Genomic DNA, 16,649 nt, shown 5'->3' with positions numbered 1-16,649 from the left:
CAGCCAAGCAGCTCTCTTCCTGGGCCATCTGCATCTCCAGTGCTCTGAGGAACAGCTGGAGGTTCTGGCCCATCTCCTTGTGCTGCCTGGTGGCTTTGGCCCAGTCAGTAACTGAGGACCTGAGGTCTTCAGTGAAACAGGCACAGTAGCAGGTAGAGAGGCTGGGCCACTGCTGGAAATAGTTGCTATGGTTTCCACATCATGGGTGAACGGGGCAAAGGACTACTGTGGACTTCTTTTTTTTAATTCTTATTCAATTTTAATTTTCATTAGTACATGTTTGCAGTATATAATGATTATATTCATTGCAAGGAATTGTTACATGTACATGACACATCTCAATTCTTTTTTTCTTTCCCTTCCCCTCAATCTTCTTCTAAAAAGAATTTTTTGGCCAGCATCAGAATCACTTCCTTTATAAGTCCTTATCAAGTTAATTATCATGAATACAAATTAACAGCCAGACTCACAGGCCAAAAATCATGTAAATAACATGTGGCAATTACATTAAATCAAGGTGTACTTTTAGATACACTGTCTATGCTGGATTAAAATAACTATTTTTCCCCTATCACCTGTCTTTCATTTTGTACTTCATGTATATATTGGGTTTATCATATAAGAAAACCATGTGAAATTTAAGCTTTTGTGTCTGATTTGCTTCGCTTAACATTATAATCTCAATGTGCATCCATTTTCCTACAAACGGCTCAAGTTTTTCCTCTTGAGTTTCTCCTTCTATTGCAGAGTAGTATTCCATTGTGTGTAAATACCACATTTTCTTCATCCACTCATCTGTTGAGAGACAAAGTACAGTTGTATAGATTGTTTCCAAGGTTTAGCTACTGTGAACTGTGCTGCTATAAACATGGGTATGCAAGTAACACTGTAATATGAAGTCTTTAACTCTTTCAAGAATACACTTAGAAGGGGAATAGCTGAGTCAAATGGAATTTCTAGTTTAGTGTTTTGACCTCTCCATACTGTTTTCCATAGTTGCCCTGGACTTTTGTAACTGGAAATCTGGTGAAGTGTGTAGGGCCTGGAGGCACCATAGGGAAGGTCTGTGGTAGGACACTTTGGGAGCAGTTGGAGATCTATAGGTTTGAAGAGAGAGTAAGAGCCCACTTTATGACATGCATCTTCCTTTCTTCAATAGCTGGGATCCCAGACCTGGCTCTTTCAGCTCTGCTGCAGGGACAGATCCAGGGCCTGACCCCTCTTGCCATTTCTGTAGTCCCTGCTCCTAAATTCGCTGTAAGATTTGATGGACCGGGGTCTGGGGTGACCTCAGGACACCCTAGGGGCTACATGGACGTGCTGATTCTTATCTCTACCACCAGGTGGTGTTCAGCCCCACCCAGCTATCCAGTCTCACCAGTGCTCAGGCTGTGGCGGTCACTCCTGAGCAAAGGGCCCTTCTGAGTCCTGAGCAGCGAGAAGCAGTCACATGGGCCCAACATGAGGGGAAAGAGACTCCTGAACGGCAAAGTGAGTTCCCAACAACTTGACCCTCCATCTCCTGACTCAAAATCTAAGCCCACTGTGGTGCTGTCTGGCCTTTAGAACTGCCTCCTTCTCCCCACAAGGAGATCCCTGGAGTGAAGGGGTCAGTAGGCAGAGAACTAGTTTCGAAGTTTCAGTGGCTTCTGGGGAGCAAAATTGTGATGCTCCCTCTATTCCTGTGTCATTATAGGTCGAAGCTCAGCTTGGGGTCCTCAGTACTGGTCATAGCCCTCCTGGGCCCTGGCACTGATCAGCTTCCTTGGGCACCTGCTATGAGCCTGTCTCTACAGTTGAGGGAGATTGCTGGAGGAAGAAGTCTTACATCAGAACAAGTAAAGTGCATCCTAATTATTCTCAAGAGCTGGTGAGGAATATGGATAAATGCTAATGTTTTCCACCCACCTGAGAGCCAGCTTTTCTGGCATGCCATACCTAAAGTCTCCTTCCATCATAAATAACCCCACTGCTTCTTTTCATCTCCTGGAGGCTGCTCCTTCCTCATTTCACCAATAGAAATAACACAGACAGCTGGAGCATAGCAAGGAATTTCTACTAAAATGTAAATAAGGAGAAGAGGAGTTGAAGGAAGACAAGGGGATAGGGAAATAAATAAAAGAGGAATCAAGATATATCATGTACAGGTACAAATTCCCTGTAATGAATGTGGCTGTTATGTATATCTAAATTGTACCAGTAAACTTAAAAAATCTTGCAAGCCTAGATCTGTTTATCTGCGTAACAACTTTGAAGATAACAATATATAATACAATAACCATTGTTAATTTCCTATCACCTTGTTTTGAAATTCTGTATCACTTTTACTGTTTTTATGTTGTTTTATTTATGTCTTTATTTTTGTTATTTTGTTTTTGGTCTTTTCTCTTTAAAAAAAAAAAAATAGAATGAAGGCAGGATTGGGGGGAGGTCCAAGGCAAGTAGAATTGGCCACCATGAAATGTATAGAATGTCTGGTGATCTTGAGTCATCTCCCTGAGATAGGGAGTTAATGTTTGTCATGGATAAGAGGTGTAAGGATGTGGATATCTTGTCTTCTTTTCAGATACTACTTGAGCAAATAACCAATCAAAAAGTTGATACCCATCAAATAGTTTACTTCATTAATGACCATTCATCCTTGATCTCTGCTTTCCGTAATCTGAGTTTCTTTCTTTAGCACTACCTGACTTCCCTGCTCTGGAAACTCATTTCCAGTTACCTCTTCATACAATCTGAATTTCATTTCAGGTGCTATTGTTGTTATGGTTTATATCCAGGTGTTCCCCCAAAGACTCATGTGCTCATAGGTGGGAACTTGGGAGGGTGATTGGACCATGTGGACATGATACTTATCAACACATTAGTCCACTGATGAGTTTATAGATAAATGTGATGTTGAGGTAAAACCTGGTTGGAGGAGGTGGGATGCTGGGGCCATACCCTGGAAAGGTCTATCTCCCTTCCTCAACCCTTAATCTCTTCTTGCTTTGTGTCATACCATGAGCTGTTCCTCTTCTGTCATGCTGCCTGGCCTTGGAGCCAGCCAACTATGGACTGAAACCTCTAAAAACTATGAGACAAAATAGATCTCTCCTCTTTTAACTTGAGGGTATCAGGTATTTTGTCCAGAAATGATAAAATAACTAAAACAATTATATTCCTGAGGTTCAGCACTGTCACATCTCAACTTCTGTAAACCTTAATCCACTAGTGTCTCACCTCTGATTTGCCCAGTTGATCCAAACTATAGAGTCAAAGATACTGCCCATAGCAGGAATGTCCATTCCTCTGGTATCACGCTTCTGGAGTCTAAGGCTCTATAGGATCTTTGAGAAGCATCTCTCCTAGAGAGGAGACAGGGATTGGAGCAAAGATTGTTCCTACCTGCTCAGAGCTCTTTCTTAGGAACTATATGTCTGGCTTTTTTCAAAGCACCTACTCCCTCCCCATCCACATTCCCTTTCCTTGTTTATAACCCTCTCTAACCCCAGAGTTCCTTTACCTTACATAGCAGCGGCAGTCTGATGCGCATTCTTGCCCAAAGTCCAATGTCCAGGTTAGATGGACAAGTGAAGAGGTATCCTAAATGTTAATTCCACATGGACTCCCAGCCATTCTCCTGGATCAGCTGCTTCACTAGAGTCCACAAAGATTCTATTAGTAAAAAACCAAGGATATGTGGCTTTAGCTAGACCCATAGAAACTCTAATAAGTCTATAATCAAAAGCCTGGATGCAAATGCATAATATTATTGTTTTTATTTTGGTGAAGATAGTTTTTTTATTTTTTATTTTAAAAATAAAAGGAGGAAAACATTAACAGACAGACAACCTTTTACAAAATAGCAAAAGAACAGTACAGACAATACAGAGTTACAAACAAAGTGGTAGGAAATTAACAATGCTTGTTGTATTACATATTGATTTGGTGAAGATAGTTTGTTACTGTCATCATGCATGCAAAGAAACTTGAGGGAGTGGTGCATTAAGAATGATCTAGGGAAATAAACAGAGGTAGCAAACTGAACTGAGAAAGAATTAATTATTCAATGGGTTCTGCACGCATTATCTCTGCTTTGCTAATGAGCAGAGGGTCCTTGAGGACAGAGAGTGGGGGTATAAGCTCGGAAACAGGAAGAGGCAAGAGAACCTTCTGTTAGCTGTAGGGGAACATATGGGAGAAAGCACAGAAATGTGAAAACAGAGGAAAAGCCAGATTCATAGGTATCTGTGTAAGCGAGCAAGAGCGGGCACAGGAGGGGCATTCTTGTTCCACTTAATCATCCTAACCATACAGATGACTGTCAGAGTTGAAGAGACACAGTGTCTGCCAGGGCAGCAGACACAAAGACTACTATCCAACATGAGTGAAGGGGACCCTGTTTACCTTTGAGAAAGAACCACGGCATGGGAGATTCTTACATGCTGAACATAGTAGGGAAACACATCGAGAAAAATAACATTGCGAACATGTACTGAGACTTTCTGCACACCAGTGACTTTACCTGTGTCATTTCATTAATTCCACACAACAACCTAAAGCAGGAAAATTTATCTCAGTTTTATGGATAAGGAAATGGAAGCATGTAATTTAAAGAGTACTTCCTCACTCATCCCTAGTCAGAATATGTTACTCATTATTTGCCAAAAATATAAATTCTTGGCTAGAACCTAAAACAAGAATTCTTTCTTTGCAAGTCCAAAATTAAACTGTATATGTGAAAATATACAGTAAAAGTTGGGTTTATGGCAGTTTCCAGTGCAGAAATGATTATAAAAACCCAACCAGCATAGACAGGACTGTGGAATCAGTTCAACTCCTAACACAGCACCACACATTCTGGAATTTGAACCATTACACCCTCCCCCTTTCAGTCTCTCTCCTACTCTCAGACTAAAGCCTAGTGTCTTAGTTTTTTCTTATTGCTGGGACAAAATACCTGATGCTCACCATATAAAGGAAGAGAGGTTTACCTCGGCTCAGTTTGTGGAGGTTTCAGTCCCACGGTAAGACAGCATGGCACAGTTACTCACGGTATGGCAGACGGGAAAGAGAGAGAATCAAGGGAGAGGGTGAGGGGAGACAAACCCTTCCAGGCCACATCCTCAGACACTCCTGTTCTGACCAGACTCCATCCCCCAACGTCACATTTAACTATAAATGCATCGGCAGATTACTGATGAATATTAGTTTCCCATGAGCCAATCACCTCCTAAAGGCACCACCTATAAGCACGTGAAGCTTTGTGGGGATATCTAGAAGCAAACCGTGATATCTGGATGTGATACTTCGTCAGAAATGATAGAATCTGGAGCCAAGGTCTCCCTGGCTCAGAACAGGGGGATTACTTCAGAAACATGCACACACCATCTCTCACCTCTGAGATGAATGCAGAGTCAAACGTGTGTTCCTTATCTGCACACCCCACGGGCCCACACCACACACCCCAGGCACTGACTTGCTGCCTCTGTTATTCTTTCTTTGCATTATCTGACAAGTTTTATTCACATCCTGAAATTCCTGACATTCTTTCTTTCTTCCTTTTCTTAGGGTGACCATATGCTCTGGTTTTTCCAGGACAGTCTTAATTGATACCCATTTCCTGGATTAATTAACAGTTACTCTATTTACTATCAGAAATGTCTTGGATCGATTGATCAATGACAGTCAATCCACCAGAGGGGCTCTTTGGTTTGCCTTACTTCCTCCCACCCCACTCCCCTAAAGACCTCTCTCTAACATCTTTGAGGCCTTGACTCTGCAATCCAGGAATAACACAATGGCTATGACCCCCAGATGCTGAAGCACACTACTAACCTAGATGCCATAAATTGGGCCAAGTATTACACTTCTGATTGGCAGAATCTTTCAAACACTCTATTCACAGTGCCACCCTTCTCCACAGAGATGTCCTTGTATGATCCTCCTCATTCACCCTGATCAAGAAGCTCTTCTCATTGTTGTGCTTGAGGGCTAGAGGCAAAGGAATCAAGAGGCGAGACAGGAACTGGGAGAGACAGAGGAAAAAAGGGTTTTTATGGGTGTGGAGAATAAAACAGCTCAGTACCAGCCTCATACTGAGCACCTGGCCAGTCTTGATCCACTCTTGCTGCAGTCAGCAATGGGGACACGGGCTTATCAAACAGACCGTGGTTCCGGGGAGAGCAGAGGGGGCTAAGAATCCTCCCGGTGGCCGCTGGGCCTCACAGAGCCCATCTTCTCTGGCCCACCCTCTCCTGGGGCCCTTTTTACCTACCACCTGCTCTCCCCACCCAGCTCACCCTCAAGGCCCCTTGCATCAATAAACCGCTGCTGCTCAGCCTGTGTCACCTCACCGAGCCTGTGATAACATCCAGCCAGGTGACCCTCAGCCCACTCAGTGCGTCCACTACAACACATTCCGCCTCTCATCTCACAAGTGCAGGCTGGAGGCAGACTGAGTCACCAGGTAAATTAGTCAGTTCTGACCCCCAAGGATCACAAATACCTTTCACTGAAGAAGCCAGAACGGATCTGAGAAAGAAGGAAAAGTGAAAAATGAAGAAGACATACCCTTAAGGTATGATTCTTTCCTCCTCTCAAATCAGGAGTAGAATGACCATGAGTCAGGGTGTAGGAACTGGAGCTACAGAATGGTGCACACAGCAACACAAATCAGAAGTGTAGTACTTGGCCCAATTAATGACATCCAGATCAGTGGTGTGCTTCAACATCTGGGGGTCATATCCATTGTGTTGTTCCTGGATCGCAGAATCAAACAAGTCCGTAAATATCTGAAAGTGAGTTAAGAGGAACAGCTGGTTACAGAGAGGAAATTCCTCCTGACCTTCAATTATGGATTGATTTCAGTGGGTCAGAAAACTTAGTATGGATGGTCCAGAGTCTTGAGTCAGTGTTAGGGTGGGGGTACCAGGAACAGTGCAGGAAAAGCCCATGGGCCCAGACCTACTGCTGGCAGCTGGCAGCTGTTAGTTAGCGATGTCTAACTTTGTTCCCTGGGAGGAGGAGGAGGAACTAGAGGTAGGCTTAGCCTTGATACTTTCCTTAGGGAGTTCTAGGGTCTATTCTTTTCCGATATCTCTGGCTGCCCGTGACACGCTGGCTCGGTTCCCCCAGATATACAGTGTTCTTTCCTCACCTGAATACAACATTAGAGACAGGGAAGGGAGAGCACTGAAGGAATATTTCAGGAAGTGGGGAAAGGGTGGGAGAAGGAGATAGAGAGTGAAAAGCATAGTTTATGCTCATTGGATTATGGATTTGGCAAGTGAGTGCAACTAGAATTCCTTGGCGGTGGGAGCTATGACCTTTTTGTTACAGGTTCCCACAAGTGCTCTTGCTTTTGGACTTTGGGCCCATTCTCACACCCTGAAATCTCCAAACTACATCCCCCAAGCTCCAGGGCTTGCATAGTTATAGTGCTTATCTGTTGCACAGGTGTTGCTCTCTACTCCCACCTTTGATCCCATCACACCACTCAACTCTGTGCTCCTCATGCAACTCAGGCACTGACACTTCTGCAGTTTCAGCCTCCATAATTCGCTGGCAGCTTACACAGTTTCCACAGGAACACAATCTTAGTGGCTAGAGACCCAGCTCTGGACAAAGCCAGGAGTCTAAGCCTGGGATAGTAAGATGACAGCCATGGCTTGGGGGTCCAGCTACTGGATCCAAGAGCAGGAACTGGGGGTGCAAGACCGGAACAGGGAGAAAGGATGCAATCTGAAGTCAGTGCGTCACAGAACAAGGGAGCACCTGTGGAAGACACATGCAGTAAATTTTGGAAATTGTTTATATTATTTATGATGATAGCTTCAAAGAAGTTTTTGGAGCTAAATGTTCCTATTCATAGCTGCTTTTACATCATCTATAGTAAGAAGATAACTAAAAAGAACTGTTACTGCAGTGGGTAAACTTCTTCATAAAGGGAAAATGTGATTCTTATTACCTATTTCTCCAGTAGTTAAAAGGCATAGCATCCTTTTCAGAGTCTACATCATAGAAAGCTCTAAGAAAATCCTTACCTATACCAAATTTTTTACTGTCTTCTGTCGTGTGAGGACAGATAACAAAACTGAAACAAAATAATCCATTGTTAACTTCGGCAATTTGTAGCTATATATTACAGAACTATCACAAAGTAGTTGATAGCATTTGCAAAGGACAGATATTTTCAACATTTACGAGTACTGAACAATAATACACCTTTACAGGAACACAGTAAGAATTCTAGTGCTCACATGTTATTGACTTAATGTGTACTTAAAGTATTATTATTGTAATCTGTTGAATAAGCTACTTAAACCAAAACACAGCTCTGCTTAATAATGGAGATCAATGAAATGAAACTAAGAAATTCAGGACAAGGTAGAAAGCAGACCTCACATATTTTCTTGTATAAATTTTTCATCTTGCCATTCATCATTTTTGGTTCTATATGTGCCACAGTTTTATCCTCGAACTTCAGCAGGATATGAATGACAAAATAAGGTGATAATCTTTCTTTAAAAAGTCTCAGTAGTAGCAGAGGAACTATCGCCCATCTTTCATTAAAAGTTCAGATGATCTACTTCTGCTGTCATTTTTGCTTCCACTGACTAAAGCTCAAAGGGACTCTTTTCTGGGACTGCAGAGTTGGCAACATGACCTTCCGAAGTATAAAATGTTATAAGTCACTATACAATTATAGAAATTATTTAGCTTGAGTTCATTTAAAAGTCCTTTGTTCTACATTTCTTCATTCCAATAAACCATATTTAGAAAAATTTCTCTTTTGCTGTCAATACCTTGCCTCTCATGTAAGCCAAGGTTTCCTCCACGTGTTGGAACACATGAGAAAGAAGTCCCTTAATTTCACATCCGGAACTGTGCTCTGCCAATCTTTTAGGCATCTCTAAATCCATTCAAATTGACGCTGCGTGATTAATGGTCACACAGGATACCCGAAATGGGACAGAAAGACTGGGTCCGTTTGCCCTAATGACGGTGGATATTTGACACAATACATAGAATGAGAATTATATTTCCACCCTTTAAAGAAACATTTTTGACAGTTGAGACAGGATTTGTCAGTGTTTGAGTCTTTCTTGTATTTTTTCACAATTGAATAAATTGGGCAACCGCTTAACTTCTCAGAGTGCTAAGAACTATTTCAGGGTGTTAGAAGGATTGAATTAAGACACTATAACAAAATTATCCCAAATCACTTTACCACATTTTTATTTTATTTTTTGTCTTTAGAATATTAGATTTAAAATAGTGATTAAAATAAGTGTTTAATAAATGCCTGCAAATCTTTACAAAATATACAGTATTGCTAAAATCCACATAAATGGCTTTTGATCAAATTTGCACTTTTTGAGACTGGTTCTCACTATGTAGCCCAGGGCTGTCTTTGAAGTCAGTGCCTCCCACCTCAGTCTCTTGAGTGCTTGGGTTACAGGTCTATACCACCATTCCTAATTTCAGTCAAATTTCATGTAAAATATTTTATGCTGCCAGAAAGTCAGCTTTATTATAGTAATCAGGAAATTAAGAAGCACAAACATCATATGTTTAAATTTATTGTTTTATCAAATATATATCACATTTCTTAAAAAAGAGCAAGGTTAGCCTGTCTCCTTTGGCTTCTTTTCTACCAGGAAGTTTCTCCCTCTTGCCTGCCCTACTGCCATGAAACACAGATAAGAGAAAGCTCACCAGAGCAGGCATTGGCACCATACTCTTAAACTTCTAAACTGTGAGCTAGATAAATCCCTTATTTCCAAGTTACCATACAGCCTCAGGTATCTTGTTATAGCAACAGAAACTGGAGTGATACAACTCTATCAAGCAAATATGGCTGAAAAAAATGAGACAAATTCTATCGATCTGATCTTAAATTTTAAATTATTATAGAAATACCAGAAACAGGAGTGCATTTGATTGTATCATCTTGCCTTCAAGCTTTAAGTTATAACTGCTGTACCAAAATAGTTAATTTTCAGAGTTTAAGAACTGATAGAACCTAGGTCTGGTGGTACTTACTTGTAATCCCAGCACTCTGGGAAGCTGATGCAGAAGGATTCAAAGTTCAAGTCTAGACTAGGCAAATTAGCAACACTATGGCTCAAAATTTTTAAAAAAAAGTAAGAAGGGGTAGGGATCTAGCTTAGTGTGTCTGGGGATTTGATCTTGAGTACTGAAAAAAATGAAGAAAATTAAATGGTACAGTGGGGCATGGTGGTGTGCACTTATAATCCCAGCTACATAGGAAGCTGAGGCATAAGTACTGAGAGTTTAAAGCTAGGGTTTGGGGGTGTTTAAGATGTTCTTATTCTATTCCTTCAGCTGAAATTAAATCTTCAGGTCTCTAACAACACAAACCTATTCAATATTAGAGTAAGCCTGGCCCAATTTTCTCAGTTCTCTTTAAAACTCCCCAAGGCTTATTAAACTGCTTTCATTTTCCCCTCATATGGAGAGTTTTTAGAACCAAGCTGAAGATTTTGTGGTATAGTTACATATTAGCTACTTACCCATCACAGAGGCATCTTTATTACTGATGAATTTCCTCAATTCTCCTTCAATTCTGAGAGGAACAGAAGCTAGTCCTTCTTGCTTCTTCAGGTGGCTGACAGTTCCACTTAAGAAGGTGGAAGTTATAATAACATGATTTTGTAATAATTTTTGAAAAGGTAATTACTCACTATTCAAAATTTTAAAAGTAACAGTGGGTATATGGTGCCCTTGTCTTCCCACCCTTATTCTCTTCAGCCATTTTCTTCCCTGTGGGTAAGATTTCAGTTTCTTGTTTATCCTTCCAAACCACGCACTAACAGGACAGTTACATATTTATGTTTCTTTTTCATTTATCCTCAAAATGGCAGCATACACATATGTTACTCTTATTCTGCACTTGTTGTTTAATATAACTTACAAGTAACATGTCAATATGTAAAAAGCTACATCTAACCTTTGTAATAGCTGCATAGTGTTTCATTGTATGGATGTACCATAATCTATTTAACCTGACATAACTAATGGATGTTTGCTTCTGACCTCATGCTGTTACAAATGGTTCAGTGATTAATACCTTTGTATTAATGTCATTTTACAGATGACAGGCTATATCTGTAGGTTAAATTCCTAGAAGCATTTTCACTTGGTCAAAAGTATATGCATTTATAATTTTAAAGCTGCCATCCAAAAAGGTCTACTTACTATTTTTATCTCTCTCCATTATAAAGTAAGTTTTAAATGCATAGGAGTTTTTGCTCTGCTATAGTGTCTATCCCAGAAAGTTTCAGTAAACATCAATTTTTCAAATAAATTAAATGAATAGACAAATGTCTATTCTTTTTTTTTTATTTTAAAGATAAAAGGAGGGTAACATTAACAGACATACAACATTTTACAACATATCACAAGCACAATACAGACAATACAGAGTTACAAACAAAGTGGACAAATGTCTATTCTTAAACAGGGTGGTTACATGTAGCCTTACACTTTTAAAGCCAAAAATCCTGTGACTAGAACAGCTTTTAGAGCAATTTAACTATGGATGGGAACATTCTTGTGTAGGACCCAGCCAAAGTCATTTTCCTACTGAGATGCAATAGGTTAGTTAAGTAAAAGAAAAAATTAAATGTATACATATATATTTAAAGCACATACAAGCCAAGGGTGTAGCTAAGTAGGAGAGCACTGGCTTAGTGTGCTCAAGGTCCCAGGTTCAGTCTCTAGCATTGCAAATACACATACACACAGTCTACCTCTTACATCTGGTTGACAGACTATTATTACACTTTCTCTTATCATCCACTGAAAACACTCATACACTCAAAACACTACAGGTCAGAGGCAGTGCTAATCTTCTACTCTCTCTTATTTTTCTGGTGCTGAGCATTGAACTCAGGACCTTGCATGTTCTAGGTAAGTACTCTATCACTAAGGTATACCCTTAGACCTTTTTAAATTTTTTATTTGGAATCTTCCTGCCTCAACTATTCTACTTCTTCTATCATTTTCTAAACACTCCAACGATTTGCTAGGAGACAGCGTTGTTTAACTCTTTCACCATGATTGAGCCAGTTCAGCACTGCTCATTTATTCTTTTCTCTTCTTTCTCCATTTTTGTATTTTTGAGGGAAAAAAGTTTGCCTCAGTTTCCCCAGAGAGCTTTAATTAATACAGCAGCTGAAAATAGATACAAATTGCTTTGCATTCAATGTGGTTGCTATTACTACATCACAACCTAACTTATAAAGAGCTCTGAAGGTCTAAAATTCTCCAGAAGGTATATGGGAGTGCTGAATAGCCAGTTTAAGCACAAAAGCAAAAAAGCAAAGCTCTTAGAGGTGCACATCAGCAAATAATCTTCTGGAGAAAGGCTATAAATATGATAAGTAGGTAAATGTCTGACCTGCTGGTCAGATTCTGAGAAATTCTCTCGATTAAGGTATCTAAGTAGGGCCCAGTGGCACACTTGTGTGATTTCAGCTCCTCAAGACGCAGAGGCAGGAGGATTAAAAGTTTGAGGTCAGCCTGGAAAATTTAGTAAGAACCTGACTCAAAATAAAAAGGGTTGGAGATGCAGCTCAGTGAGAGAATACACTGGGAATACTCTGCGTTCTATCCCCAGTATTGGGCCCGGGCAAGACAGAGAGAGAGAGAGAGAGAGAGAGAGAGAGAGAGAGAGAGAGAGAGAGAGAGAGAGAATCCATTTAGCTGAGGCTTAAGACTAAGTTTAGAGAAACACATATCAACAATTTTAACAATTAACTCTACCCCAGATTAAACTACTAAAATCTGAATGCTGACATTAGTTATTCACTCATTACTTTAACCTAAGTAAAAAAAAAAAATTGGAACCTTTTGCTTCTGGGTGTATTAGAAATATCTCTCCCCACCCAAGCTGGGGACTGAATCCAGGACCTAGCAAGTACTCCACCACTGAGCTACATTTCTCTAGCAGAAATATTAAATTTTGAGTGCTGGCTAAATGGTCTCAGTTGGGCCAAAACATTTATTCAGCCGAATTATTGATTATGTGCTATATGTGGAAAATCTAGATGCTAGGATAGAGTCGTAAATAAACAAAACAAGGTTTCAGTTTTCTTAGAGCTTATAATATAACAAATCTTCTAATAAATTAACAATTAAAAATCAGTAACAAGTGCTACATAGAAAGTTAAAAGGGTGATTATACAAGAAACATGACTGGGTGGCTACCTTAGGCCTAATGGCGTGGGAAAGGTAGCCACCCAGTCATGTTTGTGTATGAATAAAATTTCATATCTCCTAAAATTCCCAAAACTTAATCACTTTCCTCTTGGCCTCCTATTATGACTACTTGAAAAATGTAAGATATGTCTTTAATCATACAATGACTTTTTTATTCGTTAACTATGACTCCTGTAGGATCCAGACCCCATTTACTTCTCCAACTTCTTTCATTCTTGCTAATCATATTCTGGCCACATGGTCCATCAGTCCCTTCAACACACCAGTCTCAGTTACACATTATAGCTTTTTTGTACCTGTTTTCCTGCTGCATGCAAAGCTCTGCCCCAAATCCTCACATAGCTAGGTATTCCTATCAGGTTTCTGCTCAAAGGCTTTTTCTCTCACTACCTTGATAATGTGGTTCTCCCACCACCAAGGACCCACTTCATTTTATTTTGTCTTAATGCTCTCATCACTAACTCAATTTATGTTATTCATACATATTTTTGATTTCTTAAACTGTGGCAAAATATACAACATAAAGCTGGGGCTGGTGGCACATGCCTATAATTCCAGCACTCTGGGAGACTGAAGCAAAGGGATCACAAACTTGAGCCCAAACTGGACAATTTAGCTAGTTTGTGAGACCTCATATCAAAGTGAACAATAAAAAGACCTAGGTATGTAACACAGTGTGAAGGTCCTTGGTTCAATCTCCAGTAACAAACTAAATAAATAAGTGCATAAATAAAAATACATACGTAAAACAAAAAAATCACCATCTTAAACATTTTGAAGTGCATTCACACTGATACACCCAATCTCCGGAAATGTTTTCACCTTGAAAAACTGAAATTCTACCATTAAACAGTTTCCCTTCCCTTCCTCCAGCCTCTGGCAACTCACCCATCCTCTTGCCTTTGTCTCTTCGAATTTGACTACTTTAGGTACTTCACATAAGCAGAACCACATAGGTGACTTTGTGATTGGCTTTTTCTCACTTATTCAATGACTTCAAGGTTCAGCCATGCTACAAACTGTGTCCTAATTTCTCTTCCCTTTAAAGCTAATTTCATTGCGTGTAATGCCACATTTTGCCTATTCACCCCCTGACTAGTACTTGGATTACTTCTCTGTTTCAGCCACTGTGAATAATGCTGCCACGAATGTAGTGAACAACTACCTCCTGAAGATCCTGCTTTCAATGTTTCTGGCTCTATACCCGGAAGGGAACTCCGGACTCCAGCGGTAATTCTCTACTTATGTTTTCAGGAGTGTACCACGCTGTTTCTATTAGCAGCTAACTCATTTTTACACTTCTGTGAATAAAGGCTTTATGATGAGCCTAGACTACCAGTAAGGAACCAAGATTACATTCTGGAACCTGAATTTAAGTATCTTGTTCTTTGTGTTTTTCTATCTATTAAGGTTTAGATGAAAATGTCCCCTGAAAGCCTCTAATAAAGTTTCTAGTTCAAATTTCTTTGTATCCTTGCCATTACTTGGAGGTTTTGGTTTTTGTTTGGTGGTGCCCAGGGCTACAGGCATATTAAAGTGCCTGTCTACCATCACATGAACCAGGAATTCAGTTGTGATTGAACTTTTTCTCTATGACATGTTGCTTCACAGAAAGATTAAAAGTAGTTCCCCCAAAGTCTTAAGTATTTATAAATTATTTATTTATTTACTACTATTGTGGATTGAACCCAAGAACCCCTCATCTACGCCCTTTTTACCTTAGGAGAAGGTCTCACTACACCCCCCAGCTGGCATCTAAATTGTGATTCTTCTGCGTTAGCTTCCTAAATAGTTGGGATTGTAGGTATGTTTCATCATGATCAGCTTGACTATTTATTTGAGGCTGTCAGAGATATGAGCATTAGATTGAAACAAGTATGACTTTAACACAGGATAATGGCAAAATTCTTGAAGCTTTAATTGTAAAAACAAATACCAAGTTTATAGTTGGTCAGTTGATTACATCTCATCAATATCCTCATGTCATTTTGATGGAAACTTAGGAAACTCATTTACTCCAGCATAATTTTCATGCAACTTTCATAGCTGTATTTTTACCGCCCATACTTACCCCTTAGTTCTTATTTACCATATAGTTTATTCCTTATGCCATTAATTTCCTTAGTCACTCTACTTTTATTCTCTTGGAACTATAACTATATTCAACAATCAGCTGTATATTTGGCAGAAACGAGTATCCACTCTTACTATCATAAGAATTATGAAAATGAATTTTGATTTTATCTACTATTTAAAATATTTAATGTCCTCATACTCACCTTTGTAAATGGGACTATACTTTTTAATCTTGTACCTGCAGCTCCAGACTCAGAATCAAGCCCCTTGTAGTGTCCACACCTATATAAACATTAAAAAACCAAGCTCTTGGTGTAATCATAAATTTGTCCATGTTGTCTTTCTGGGAAAGCATCCAAATGACTATACTACTTTTGAACTAGTGCAAGCTTCCAAAAGGAAAAACATCAGCATTACTGCTAATGTAAACTAAAGCTCTCAGCGGTTAAAGGTCCTACCTGAAGCCCATTTGGATTCTACAGCACTGGCTCAACCCAGAGCCACATCTATTTTCTCAATTAAAAGTATAATTATACAGTTCTGAAAACTGTATCCTGTATAATGCACACCAAAGAGGGAAAACGTTTAAGCCTTTTTTGGCCAATCAGTGAGGCCTCAAACAGAACAAGGTAGCAATAATCTGATTCTTGGAGGCACTTCCAAAAGGAAGGGACATTTTATTTTACAAAGGCAGCATTGTATTTCTTAAAAACATTGTGATTGGGGTGCTAGGGATATAGCTCAGGAGTACAGTATTGCTTTAGGCATTTGTAAAGCCCTGGGTCAACTCCAGGATAGCAAAAAGAAAAAAAAAAAAAAGACTGAAATCTTGTAAAATTCCAGATATGATATTAACTTTTTAAGAATCAATATCAACTGCTTGTATCCATTCTTTCAGCATGACTCTTGTGACCAGAAGCTCAGTTTGAGGAGGTGGAATAAGTCCTAGAAAGCACTGATTTACTCCTAACAGTTATGTTTACAGCTTATTAGAGGCTTTTTCATCTCGACTGAGTTCCAACACAGCAATAGAATGACACATCTCAGATCCCAAGCTAATTTGTCTGGCCATGACACTGATTAAAAACATGGAAACTGGACTATTTTTCCCATTAGCAGAACCTGTTCCTCCACCCAGAAGTCCTAATGGCCCCATAGGTGCACATGCAGTGGGTGTAATGAATTCTTCCTCAGGAGGGCATAGATAGCACCATCAGTACCCAGCTCTTTAGAAGCCAATAGTATGCAGAGGAAGCCCTTTGAGGGGACTGAGGACTTCTATAACCTCCACACCAACAGCAAAACTGAAAAGGAAAGAGAAGGGAACAAACTTGAATTGATAT

At 39.8% G+C, this 16,649-nt stretch overlaps 2 pseudogenes; one reads left to right on the top strand and one right to left on the bottom strand.

The window, feature by feature from the left end:
• LOC102009153 overlaps window positions 1-1,782 on the top strand; it is a 9,503-nt pseudogene extending 7,721 nt beyond the window's left edge.
• Window positions 1,783-1,954: 172 nt separating this feature from the next.
• Window positions 1,955-7,539, bottom strand: LOC102008826 (annotated as a pseudogene).
• Between the last annotated feature and the right edge of the window lie 9,110 nt (window positions 7,540-16,649).

This window comes from Chinchilla lanigera, unplaced genomic scaffold (assembly GCF_000276665.1).
Source record: "Chinchilla lanigera isolate Chin_1 unplaced genomic scaffold, ChiLan1.0 scaffold00008, whole genome shotgun sequence".
NCBI classification, from domain to species: domain Eukaryota; kingdom Metazoa; phylum Chordata; class Mammalia; order Rodentia; family Chinchillidae; genus Chinchilla; species Chinchilla lanigera.
This window is presented reverse-complemented; position numbering and strand designations above follow the sequence as displayed.